The 11,233-nt window shown below is 48.7% G+C and overlaps 1 long non-coding RNA gene across 4 annotated transcripts; it reads left to right on the top strand.

Moving 5' to 3' along the window:
* The first annotated feature begins 81 nt into the window (after positions 1 to 81).
* Positions 82 to 1,425, top strand: LOC128798665 (uncharacterized). 4 transcript variants are annotated; one of them, XR_008434505.1, is made up of 3 exons: positions 82 to 126; positions 191 to 280; positions 1,244 to 1,425. It is a non-coding gene; the product is annotated as an uncharacterized LOC128798665 (long non-coding RNA). The 4 variants fall into 4 exon arrangements; XR_008434503.1 differs by having other exon boundaries at positions 191 to 254; XR_008434504.1 differs by lacking the exon at positions 82 to 126 and having other exon boundaries at positions 147 to 254.
* The last annotated feature ends 9,808 nt before the right edge of the window (positions 1,426 to 11,233 follow it).

Here is an 11,233-nt window from a genome sequence, read left to right on the forward strand (position 1 = left end):
ACGCGTTGCCCTGGCAACGGCGGGTGGCAGGGCCTGGTCACACCGGGGGTCACACGGAGGAGGTTATACCGGGGGTTACACCGGGGGTTACACAGAGCAGGTTATACCGGGGGTCACACGGAGCAGGTCACACCGGGGGTTACACGGAGGAGGTTATACCGGGGGTTACACCGGGGGTTACACGGAGCAGGTCACACCGGGAGTCACACCGGGGGTCACACGGAGGAGCTTATACCGGGGATTACACGGAGCAGGTCACACCGGGGGTTACACAGAGCAGGTTATACCGGGGATTACACGGAGCAGGTCACACCGGGGGTTACACGGAGGAGGTTATACCGGGGATTACACGGAGCAGGTCACACCGAGGGTCACACCGGGGGTTACAGTGGGGGGGATCACTCTGGGGGTCACACCAGCGGTCACACCGGGGGTTACACCGGGGATTACACAGAGGAGGTCACACCGAGGGTCACACCGGGGGGGGGGGGTCACTCTGTCACTCTGGGGGTCACACCGAGGGTCACACCGGGGGTCACACCGGGGCTGAGGTGCCGTGTCCAGCGTAACCGGAACGGCGGCTAAGAGTTGTCCAGAGAATCCCCCAAAGACCCAAAAAGTTCTTAAAAAACGAACAGGTAGAGAAAAGTTCAAAGGAACATAAAGGGAAGGAAAACAGCTTCCTCCCTGCTGTTTGCCCTTAGATTTAATTAGGAATTCTTCTCCATAATGGAAAGGAGACACAACTTTGGCATTGGCTCCCTGCCCTGCTTTCTGTCTGGGCAGTGCCACGGTGGAAAAAACATTAAATAATAATAACTCAGGCCATCTGTCACCCCTCAGAGCTGCTGCTCCGCACAGACCAAACCTCTCCCGGTGTCCTGCAGCTCCTGCCGGGCCCTTCCCCTGCCCTGCAGAGCAGTTTGATCCTGAAACACCCGAGGGAATTCTGGATCAGGGAATTCTGGGGCGTTCTCCTGGGAAATTGGCATCTCCACGTCCCCCACGCCCCTCCTGTGGGAGGGAGGGAGAAGGGGGCGTGCGGAGCCCCCTCGTGCAGCAGCTCCCTGACTGTTCCCAGCATGGATCAGGAAGGTGGAATCCATATATTGCTGAGTGCTGGGTTCTTTTTGGAGTCTTCACGGGCTTAAAAATCCATGCTTGGGGAGAGGCCTGGTAAATGTGAGCGTTTTAATGCACAAAATGAGGAAATTGAAAATGATTGTGTCGTTTTGTCTTTTAGATCAGCTCCTGTGCAGAGAGTTGTGAGTTTATGAAGCACCTCAGCAGTTTCTGTCACTCTTCCTAGAAGGTGTCACAGGAAAACCTCACTCTTTTGTTCCAAGAATTCAGTGGCACCCCAGAACGGCAGCGACCTGCTGAGTTGGATGGCAGCGCCCCTAAAATGTAATAATTCCAAGTTTATTTTGTCCTCCCAGTGCTGCAGTGCTGATATTTGAGTTCTCCCAAATTTCCCCAGTAGCTTGGAACTGGGAACGGCTGTTTGGTGACTTGGATCAGCAGGAGAGCCTCCCACATTCCACTCCTTTCCCTCTGCCTTTCTTTGGGACTGGAGCCATAACCCAGAGGTGGGAATTTCAGCCCGAGCAACAAAAGGATGAAGGCACTTTGTGTTTCCACTTGCCTCGGGGGGATCACGAGGGTGCTGCTGGATGGAAGTGTGGCACTGGGGGGGTTCCTGGTGTCCTGCAGGAATCCCCTGGCTGGCAAAGGTCTTTCCTCTCAGTGGAACTCCCTGGGGTTTTCTGGAGGGTGGGAAAGACAGATTTGTCACTTTGGCAACAGAACAAAAAAATCTGGAAGATACTGCCTTTAGAAATAAATCATAAATATATGCCTCTTAAAAGGGTTTATTTTGGTCGTTAATAGTTGATGCTCCCTCCCCCACCCGGTGCAGGATTTCAAGTTAAATTATGCAAAATCAAAAACAAACCTTTCCCACCCTCCAGAAAACCCCAGGGAGTTCCACTGAGTGACCCCACAACCCAAACACAGTGTGTGCACCACTGCTACGACCTTGTTAGGTCAGGGTGACCTCCAGCTCAAGGTCTCGTGGGAGGTGTCCCTGCCCCTGGCAAGGGGTGGAAGGAGATGAGGTTTTAATTCCCTTCCAACCCAAACCATTCCCTGATTCTGTGACAAAAATCAGCACAGCCCCGTTCCATTTTCTGCCTGGCACATTTGGACCTCTCTGCTGCTCAAAGGCTCCGTCAGGAAGGAACTGCCCTGGGGTCAGGCAGTGTGAAAAGTGCACATTTTATTATTGGCTCTTCCCAAATATTAAATTGAATCCTGTATGTGTTATGGAGGGTTATTTTGGAATACTGCATTAATCCTTTTTAAGTGGTGTGCAAAATACAGTTTTAGGTGACAACACAATGTTAAAATAGAAATGTAAGATACTTTTTTACTAGCTCAAGGGATAAGATAAACAAGAAACTCTTAGCACAGAGATAACAGCTACAGGAAACCTGAAGAGTTACAGCCTCCTTATCAGAAAAGACAAACGTCCTTCCACCTTCTCTCCAACTTTATAGAACCATCAGGATTAAGGGGAAGAAGTTGACAAAAACCAGAAAAATTCTTAATTTGCAAGGAATTTATGCATCTTGTATGAGATGTATGAATATGCAACAGGCTGTTGCTTTTCAGGGTTATTCCTTTGTTCACAGGGCATGGTTTTGGCAGCTCAGTGCCCAAAAACACCTGGACGTCCCAAATTCTTTGCTTTTTATTGTCTCGTAGTGTCCTGATCCTCATTGTCCAAATTTTTTAATACTCTAATTTTATTACTATTTTTTTTTATAACCATTTTATTACTAATAAACTTTTAAGATGTTAAAAACCCAAGTGATTGGTGTTTTTCACAGGCAGGGAGGGAAGCTTTGACATTCAGAGAGATCAGATCCTGAGGGAGGGCTGCAAGCAGAGCCCGCAGGGAACCCGCCCACAACCCTCGGGGCTGTATTTCTTCCCCGTGCTAATTTTACTAAAGACACAACTCATATTCCTGTTGATTGAACAGTTTTGTGCTGACAGCGTTGAAGATTTGTGATGAAACTCATCATCAGCCCCGGGAGCGGGCCATTAGTCCCCGTCAGCGCGGCCGGCGGGGCCTCGGATGTTTGATGGCCTGCTCTGAAGACAAACATACACATTTATATGTCACTTGTTGCAATATAAATGCTAACTTGTACTTCTTTCAAAACTTTTAATGAATTGTGCACATTTCGCAAGATTTATAGCGAGAAGCGGTCGGCTCAAAATATTGCCTCAAACGTATTTGTCACTTTGGCAACAGAACAAAAAAATCTGGAAGATACTGCCTTTAGAAATAAATCATAAATATATGCCTCTTAAAAGGGTTTATTTTGGTCATTAATAGTTGATGCTCCCTCCCCCACCCGGTGCAGGATTTAAAGTTAAATTATGCAAAATCAAAAACAAACCTTATAATACTTAATCAAACATGCATAAAACTGTCAGGGCCAAATAAATTCTCTCAATTAACTTGCTTCAGATTGTGATTGCATTTACTAATTTAATCAACACTAGAATAATTTGGAGACTGGGTAATGATGAATTGCTGTGGTGCTGCACGTGAAGGGCCGCTAAGGTGGTGTGCTGAGGCAGGAATGCAAGAGATGACTTCGAAGCTGAGGGCAAAAAACTGCAGCTGAGTTGTCACAACCATTTCATAATGGAAACATCTTTTTCTTCCCATTTGGAGGGGAATTTTTGCCAGCAAACGCCCGACTTGTGTGGATGAATGCCCCAGTGTTAGTCCACGGAGTCACTCTCATTTCAGCCCGAGATGAGCAGAGGAATCAAACCTGCAGAGCTGTCCCCTCCCCATTTTTGAGTCATTTTGTGAGTGTGATCTTTCCCTGGGGGCGGTGACCTCCAGCCCTGCTGCCTTCAGCCTGCTCAGGCCGTTTAGGCTGGAGCTGGAGTAACAGCCCTGTAATATCGAGATGTCCTTTAGCTCAGTCCTTTTGCACTTTGAATGGATCTGCACTTACAATAAAATGGGCCTGACCCCTGCCTAGGAAAGCTTTCAATACTATTACTTGTGGAGAGCTAAACATTACACTTCTGCAGGCGTAAGCAAGGTTTTATGGAAGGGTTCTCATTTACAGGTTCGTGTGAAGGAGGCTTTAAGGTGTATTCAACCCTATAAAATACCTGAACCTCAGGAAAATCACACCCAAATTTGGTCTTTAACCTTTCCACACCTGTTTTACAAAAAATAACAATGTCCACCTAGCTGCTGGGGGAATGAACTCATTGCAAGACTCTCCTCTCTCTTTCTCTCTATCTCTGAAAAATATGCTTTCCACAGCCTAACTGACCATTTTGGCCACTTTTTATTTGAAATAGAGATTGTGCTTTATAAATGTCTGGCACTCAGCACCATTTGGTCCCCGGCAGAAATCACTAAATAAAAATCCATATGCTCAAGAAAATATTCAGAAAAACAGTTAACAAGTTTCCTTGGGTGACCCAGAAACAATTACTTCCCCAGCAATTCCATAGCCATGTAGGCATCCATAATTCTTCAGGTTTTAAAGATAATAAAGTGTTAACATGGTGTTTTTCAAGCATTCACTGCTGCCTTCCAGTCATATCCAAAAGCACCATTCAAAACCAGCGGCATCTTAAACTCCCTTGGGTTTTGCTGAGCAAGAAATAAAACAAATGAGGGAATTAACTCTTTCCTTTTCCTTAAAGGAGATTTAGGGTTGAGTCTGGCCCTTAAATTTTAAATTTAATTGATCCTCCCTGTAAATCTAAAGTGCAAAACCTTGTGAAATATTTTTTTCCCTTATTACTTCTTTCCAGATCTCATCTCGTGGCTGGGAATGTCAGCTTTAATCAGTTTGAGGAGATTCGCATGTGGTAAATAATAACGCAGCCTATCAGACTAACCAAATAAAAAGACATTTTTAGCAGAAAGTGGAACTAATTCCCAGTTCTGCAGCCCTGCAAGCCCCGGGTGCAGCCCTGCAGCAGCGCTCTGAGCCCCCGGCTCTCCCAGCTCCCCAGGGCTGCAGAGTTTTGGGGTGTCATTTGGGGTTTGACAGCTTTGCATCCCGAGGGAGTGAGGGATGTGCAGAGCAGCAAGCCCTGCACTGAGCACCCTGCAGGCTGGGGAGCAGCAGTGCCAGCGCAGATGGTCGGGTTGTGGAGCTCAGCCAGGCCAGGCTGCCGTGTCCCTGTGGGAATCCTCCTCCTGGAAGAGTTTTATGGATATATATTTTACAGGTGACTTGCGAAATATAAAACTAGAGCAGTCTGCAGTTTCTAAAGAAATAAATGATTGGTGTGAGGCTCGGTGAGACAGTAATGTTTGATGTATTCCATCTACGTGACACCTCAGGCTGCCTTTGGGCAGAATAATCTGCTGCTGCCAGCCTCTGCTGCTCTAAAAACAAACCAGGGGATGCTCGTGGGGCTGGGGGCTGCCTGCATCCCCTCTGCCCCAGAAAACTGCTCCCTCCCTGCTGCAGGAATCAGGACAGGGAGGGAAAGTCCGGTGTCAGCGTGGGTGGGATCCCAGTGAACCCAAAAAAAGGTTGATGCACGTAAAAAATGTGTGCTGTCCTATAGCAGGGACACTTGACTACCCCAAAAGACAGAGCCTCACTGGGTTGGCTGTTCACCTCTGGAAGATGGGAAGGTGGTTATTTTCAAGATGCTGGAGTCATGGAAAGATTCCTGCTGACCTGCGGGGGCTGGAGCAGGAGCCAGCTGCACACATATGGTGAGTGAGTAACTGTCTCTAAAACAAATGAAAATAGAATCAGATGCTTTGCCAGGGACAGAATTCCTGCCAAAGCTTGTTGCTGCATCATGTTGGCGAGTCCTGATCTGACTGATGTCAGAAACTGCTTATTATGCACAAAACTCTCGAGGAGAAGTGTCATTATTGCCTTCTGTTCCTTTGTAGGCTGGGTCTAATTTAAGCAGGAGGCAGTTAAACCCAATCCACCCCTGCCTTGTGGAGCTGAGCTTTGGTGGGATGGCTGAGAAAGCCTCGCAAACCCTCTGGCTCTGCTAAGTGCTTCTCCAAGGGTGATATTTCAGGTCAAAGAACAGCTTTTCTCTGGGAATCTCAGTTCCCGATTTTCCATTCATCAATACTATATCTCAATCATATCATGTGCAGATGGGTCCTGTTAAACTCATTGCATGATCCCTTCAGGATCCTCCAGTGTGGATGAAATTTGTCTGCTCTGGGGTAATTTTAGCCACAGCAACCTCCTCTTGTGTCACCCACAGTGCTGGGTGACAGGAGAGAGCAGAGACAAACCTTGGCTTGGCAAAGGGGTTTGTGGCCAAGCTCTGAATCAATGAACTCACCTAGCCTGGGCATTGGCCAAGTGTCAGATTTAGGGACAGCATTCAGCTCGATGGGATCAATGGGAAGCCGAGTTTGCCCATGTTTCTTAGGCTTCATTCCAGAGCATCAGTTGGTGTCAAGTCCTCACTGCCTGGGATTAACCATGATTGCTGTCAGCACGAGAGGGTCCTCTGGGCCAGGAACCCAAAACACCCCGTGCTTTTTGATGGGGCGCTCTAAATACATCTCTAATCATCTAATTTTAATGTGCATTACTGTAAGAGCTCTTCTGTAAATTATTATTTTTTTTTCAAAACCAATAGGGAAGAGCAGGTGAGCATCCCTGAACCCCAAACTCCCCGGGCAGCATCTCCCGTGTGGGGCGAGGGTCAGCCCCGATGGCTGGGGCGTGGGCAGCCCCCGAGGGTCCCCGCAGCCCCCGAGGGTCCCCGCAGCCCCCGAGGGTCCCCGCGGCGGGGGCGAGCCGGGGCTGTGCCTGCGGCCGCATCCCACGTGGCGGTGCTCCTGCCCCAGGGATGCTGCGGCTGCCGCGCCGCAGCCGACAGGGAGCGGCGGGGATGGGGGGGGGGGAAAACCAACTCCGAAACCTCGAATTCAGGGCGAAACCTCTCCCGCGAGGCTCTCTCGGTGTGAAGCAGGCATGTCCCCCTCGTCTCGTGCCCTGGCCCCTTTCGCCCTGATACATCAAAGCTGCGGGATGGAGCGGTGCCTGCGGGAAGGACCATCAGAGGGAACCCCCCTGCATCCTCTGGGATGGATCCTCCATCCTCCACTGCGGCCCCTGAGCCTTCTCCACCTCTGTTTTTGGGGGGATAAACCAAACTCTCACGTTTCTGTGGGGCAAACCGCACCCTTTGTCTCTCTTGCTAAGTGGAATGTTGTCCCTGTGTTCCCAGGGCAATGGGCACTGGCAATCCAAGAGGTCTGAGGAGGGGTTTGGCTGCAACCTGGAAAAATGCTTTGCTGACAGTTTGAGAGAAACTTCTGGTGCTCAAAAGCTTTTCAGAGTCTTTTTGGCATTGGTTATGCATAGACTGTGTAGTACAGAGGAGAAAATGGCTTTCCAGCATCAAACAGTAGCAAAATCCATATCAACAAAAATTATCAAGAAAAAGGAACAAAGTGTTTATAAGAGAAAACTGTCTTCAAATTTATCAAGAACGATTTTCAAACTGGGGGAAATCATTGCAAGGCTATAAAACTGATTTTAGTGTAGATCACAGCACTGCCCCTCTCCTTATGTAGCTCTCCATGGCAAAATTGCCCCTCCACCAATAATATGATATAAATATATTATAACCACAGGAAGCACAGGGAGAAGAGCTGAGATAATTTCTTCCAAAAATGCCACACAGAGGGTCACCCAAGGGATGTATTTTGCTGGAGTGTCTCTGCCAGGATGAATCCTGCTCCTTGCTCCCTAACTTTCTGTAATTCACTTCCAGCCTGTAACTTACTGGTGCAACATTTTGCCCGGAAGAACGTGAAGGAGACAAAAAACCCAAAGCCCTCATCAATCACAGCCTGGCTCCTGGTACAATTAGCAAGTCCTATTATCTTAAGAATGACACTTGTAGCACGGAGCAAAGCCAGGCGCACCCAATATTCTAATTCTGCATGGAAAAAAGGGAAGGCTTGAATTGCATTAGCATTGCATTAGATTCCCATGACTTTTTATATCAGCACTTGTGAGTTATTTATGAATTCATTTATTTACAAGGACAGCCCTTTCTGCATTCAGTTGCCATGGTTGCTTTAACTCCTGTATCCTATTAATTCTGGATGTTGTGAAATAGATATAGATCAGACAATCATTGTGTGGTGGTGAGGTTTTTTTTTATTATTCTTATTTTCCTGTTTGATTCCCTGTGTCCTGACCAGAAAGGCTTTGACACCCATCATGTCTCCAGAGTATCCACTGCCAGCTGGCTGGGGAGGAGGTGTTGGGGCAATTCCCAGAGCTCTTCCCCCTGCCAATCCTTCCTGGCACAGAGATGCAGCCTGGGCTGGGGGAAATGTGGCAGCTGATTCCTAGCACAGAGCCACCCGCTTTGGTCTGAGGCAGCAAGTGAAGAGCAGAGCTGGGAGCAAAAAGGGAATTCAGGCAGGCCAATGCCAGCCTGTCTGGGTGGCACAGGGTGGCACGGGGCACCCTCACCTTTGGGAATTGCTGCAAAACCTCTTGTGATGGGGATTAGGTTTTCCTGCCTTCCCCCTGTTTGCAAAAACCACGGTGAATACCAGGGTGCCAAAGCAGGCTCAGCCCTAGGAGAAGCCAGAGGGTTTTCTATCACCTCAGAGAGATCAGACTGTGTTTGAGAGCACAAATCTCACATGCAGTTACTCCTCAACTCCTTCTGGAAGGAGAGATCAGTTTGGCTGCTCTGCCAGCTGAGGGACAGAGAGAAACTCCCCTGACAAGGGAGAGCTTTGAGGTGCTGCCTGTTCCAGCCAGGACCTCACTCCCACACTGAGCAGGAATGTCCCAGGGAACTCTGGGATCTGCTGGGCTAAGGAGCTTGGGATTTGTCCCTTGGAGAGGTGCTGCTCAGGGAGGAGGATGGTACTGGAGATCCCAAAGCCAATGTGCTGGAAGTGTTTTGTAATAGAATTCCACAAGAAAATTAAATCAATTACTGAGTCTAATAAAGCTCTCAAGGTTTTTAATTAAATGAAGTTTTAATTAAGGCAGCATGAGCCCATGCTCTTTTGATATTCTGCTTCAGACCCTGGAGGATTGTGACTCCTTTTTGTAATTTACAGGGGCTGGATCAATCACCAGAGTCACAAAAATGTGAGAACTGTGTCAATTTTATGGGATGGAATACTGTACACGAGCCTGCAAACTCCAACAGCTCCGGCTGGGAGAGGTTTTTAGCTTGGGATCACCTTTCCTGCCCTGGGCAGAGCATCAGCCTGAGCTGGTGTCCTGGGAAAAGTCCTCTCCCAAGCAAAACTCCTGCCATCTAATCCAGGAGGCTGCTGTTAGTGGGAAGTTACATGAACTCAGTAATTCCCTGTTCCACACCGAGCTGGCACTTTTGCCTCCCACAGATTCATCTCATCCCAGAGGGATCCCAGAGCCCATCCCAGGCTGTAACTCTGGTTCAGGAGCCAGGCAGGAAAACTGCAGGCAAACCAGACCCACATCTCCCAACCTGGACATCTGGTAAGTGGCCCCAGAATGTTCTGTCTCTATTTTAGTCTTGTTTTGAACACAATATGCCCAAAACATGCTTTATTTCTTAAGGAGATAAGGATCTTTATGTAACCCATTTTTCCTTAACGCTAAGTCCTTTGTCAGGATTAAAGAATCCTAAAACATCTGTACAGGCTTGGGTGGCAGATGTATAGAACAAACAACCTAAAATAACATGGAATATTAACCTACTAAATGAGGTATTAAAAAAAAATAAAATAAAAGGACCCTCTTGCATCCTTAGCTACAGCCAATTCTCAACCCCGGCTACCATGGTGCAGGTGGATAACAAATGGGAAATGGGGATTTTCATCTGAGGAAGAGAGGGGACAGGGGGGACATTTGCTCACTGTGTGTTTGCAGAGGGGGCAAAGGGAAACCTGACTCCAGTTCTGCCCTGGGAGCCAGGATCCTGGTGCTGTCCCTGGACAATTGTGCACAGCTGGACTCGGAGCCTGGGGCTGAGGGGCTGGCAGGGAGCCCCTCTCCAGTGCTGCTGGTCCTGGAGTCCCAGGGGCAGTGTCTGAGAAAGGCTGGGAGCTGTGGAGAGCACAGGAACTGCCCTCTGCCAGCTCCGTGAGTGCTCCTTAGCTCTGGCAGCTCAGCGTGGATGGATGGACAGGGGTGTGGATGGATGGATGGCTCAGAGCACTCAGTGACCACCCTGTCAATAGCCAAGATCAAACCTGCTGCAGTTCAAAGTCTCCAGAGCAGGTCAGAAATCCCCTGCAGTGCCTTGGCCAGTTAGAGCCCAGTGTTAACAGCCTCTGCCATCCTCATCTCCCATTTCCAACGATCCATACAGGTCCCATCAGTCCTGGCCACAGCCAGCTCCCTCCCAGCCAGCCAGCTAAGGCCATTAGTGTGATTACTGGAGGTCATGAAGTTCAAACCAAAATGTCAATTTTCATTTGGAAGAATGGTCCCATTTTAGGAGCAAAGGGAATTTTTTTCCTCTCTCAAAGAGACCCTGACTGTGGAATCATTGCTCCCCAAAGACTTGCAAATTTCTGGCCAGCGAAAGGTGCCAATAGTTGCTGGAGCCAGTGAAAAGATTAACAAGGGTCACCAGTGCTTTCCTCTTTGCCTGCACTCAAAGGCTCTGGGGCCTATTTGGAAGATATTAACCATTGCCTTTACCTTCTGCACGTTCATCACCGGCTTTGGGGTCTTTATGGATTTATTGACAAGACAGTGCCCATTAATCTTCCCTGCAGCATGCCAGCCTGGGAGTCACTCAGGTTACATCACCCTGCAGACAGGAGCCTGTAGGCAGAGTTTTAAAAGGAAGATGGAAATGAGGTGATGTAGGTGGTGAGTGAAGCCAAGCGCTGCTCTGAGAGGCCCTGGGGTAGGGAGAGCACCCACCCAGCAGCCTCTGCCAGTGTGTGAAGGCCAAACCTGGCCTTGGGGAGGCTGCTGGGCTCTGCTCATCGATTCAGCAGGGTCAGGATGACCCCTCTGTGGTCTGGAATTAATGATCCATGTTTGGGGATGACTCAGGAGAGCCGAGAGATGGCGAGAAGATGGGTGCTGACCCCACTCAGAGTGGTCCTGGGCAGGGCTGGTGGTGTCATTGGAAGTTTTAGATGTCTCCTTTCTGGAGAAACTCAAAACAGCTCTAAAAGGCCTTTGTCACACCAGGCTGC

Source organism: Vidua chalybeata, chromosome 21, assembly GCF_026979565.1.
Source record: "Vidua chalybeata isolate OUT-0048 chromosome 21, bVidCha1 merged haplotype, whole genome shotgun sequence".
In the NCBI taxonomy this organism is placed as follows: Eukaryota; Metazoa; Chordata; class Aves; order Passeriformes; family Viduidae; genus Vidua; species Vidua chalybeata.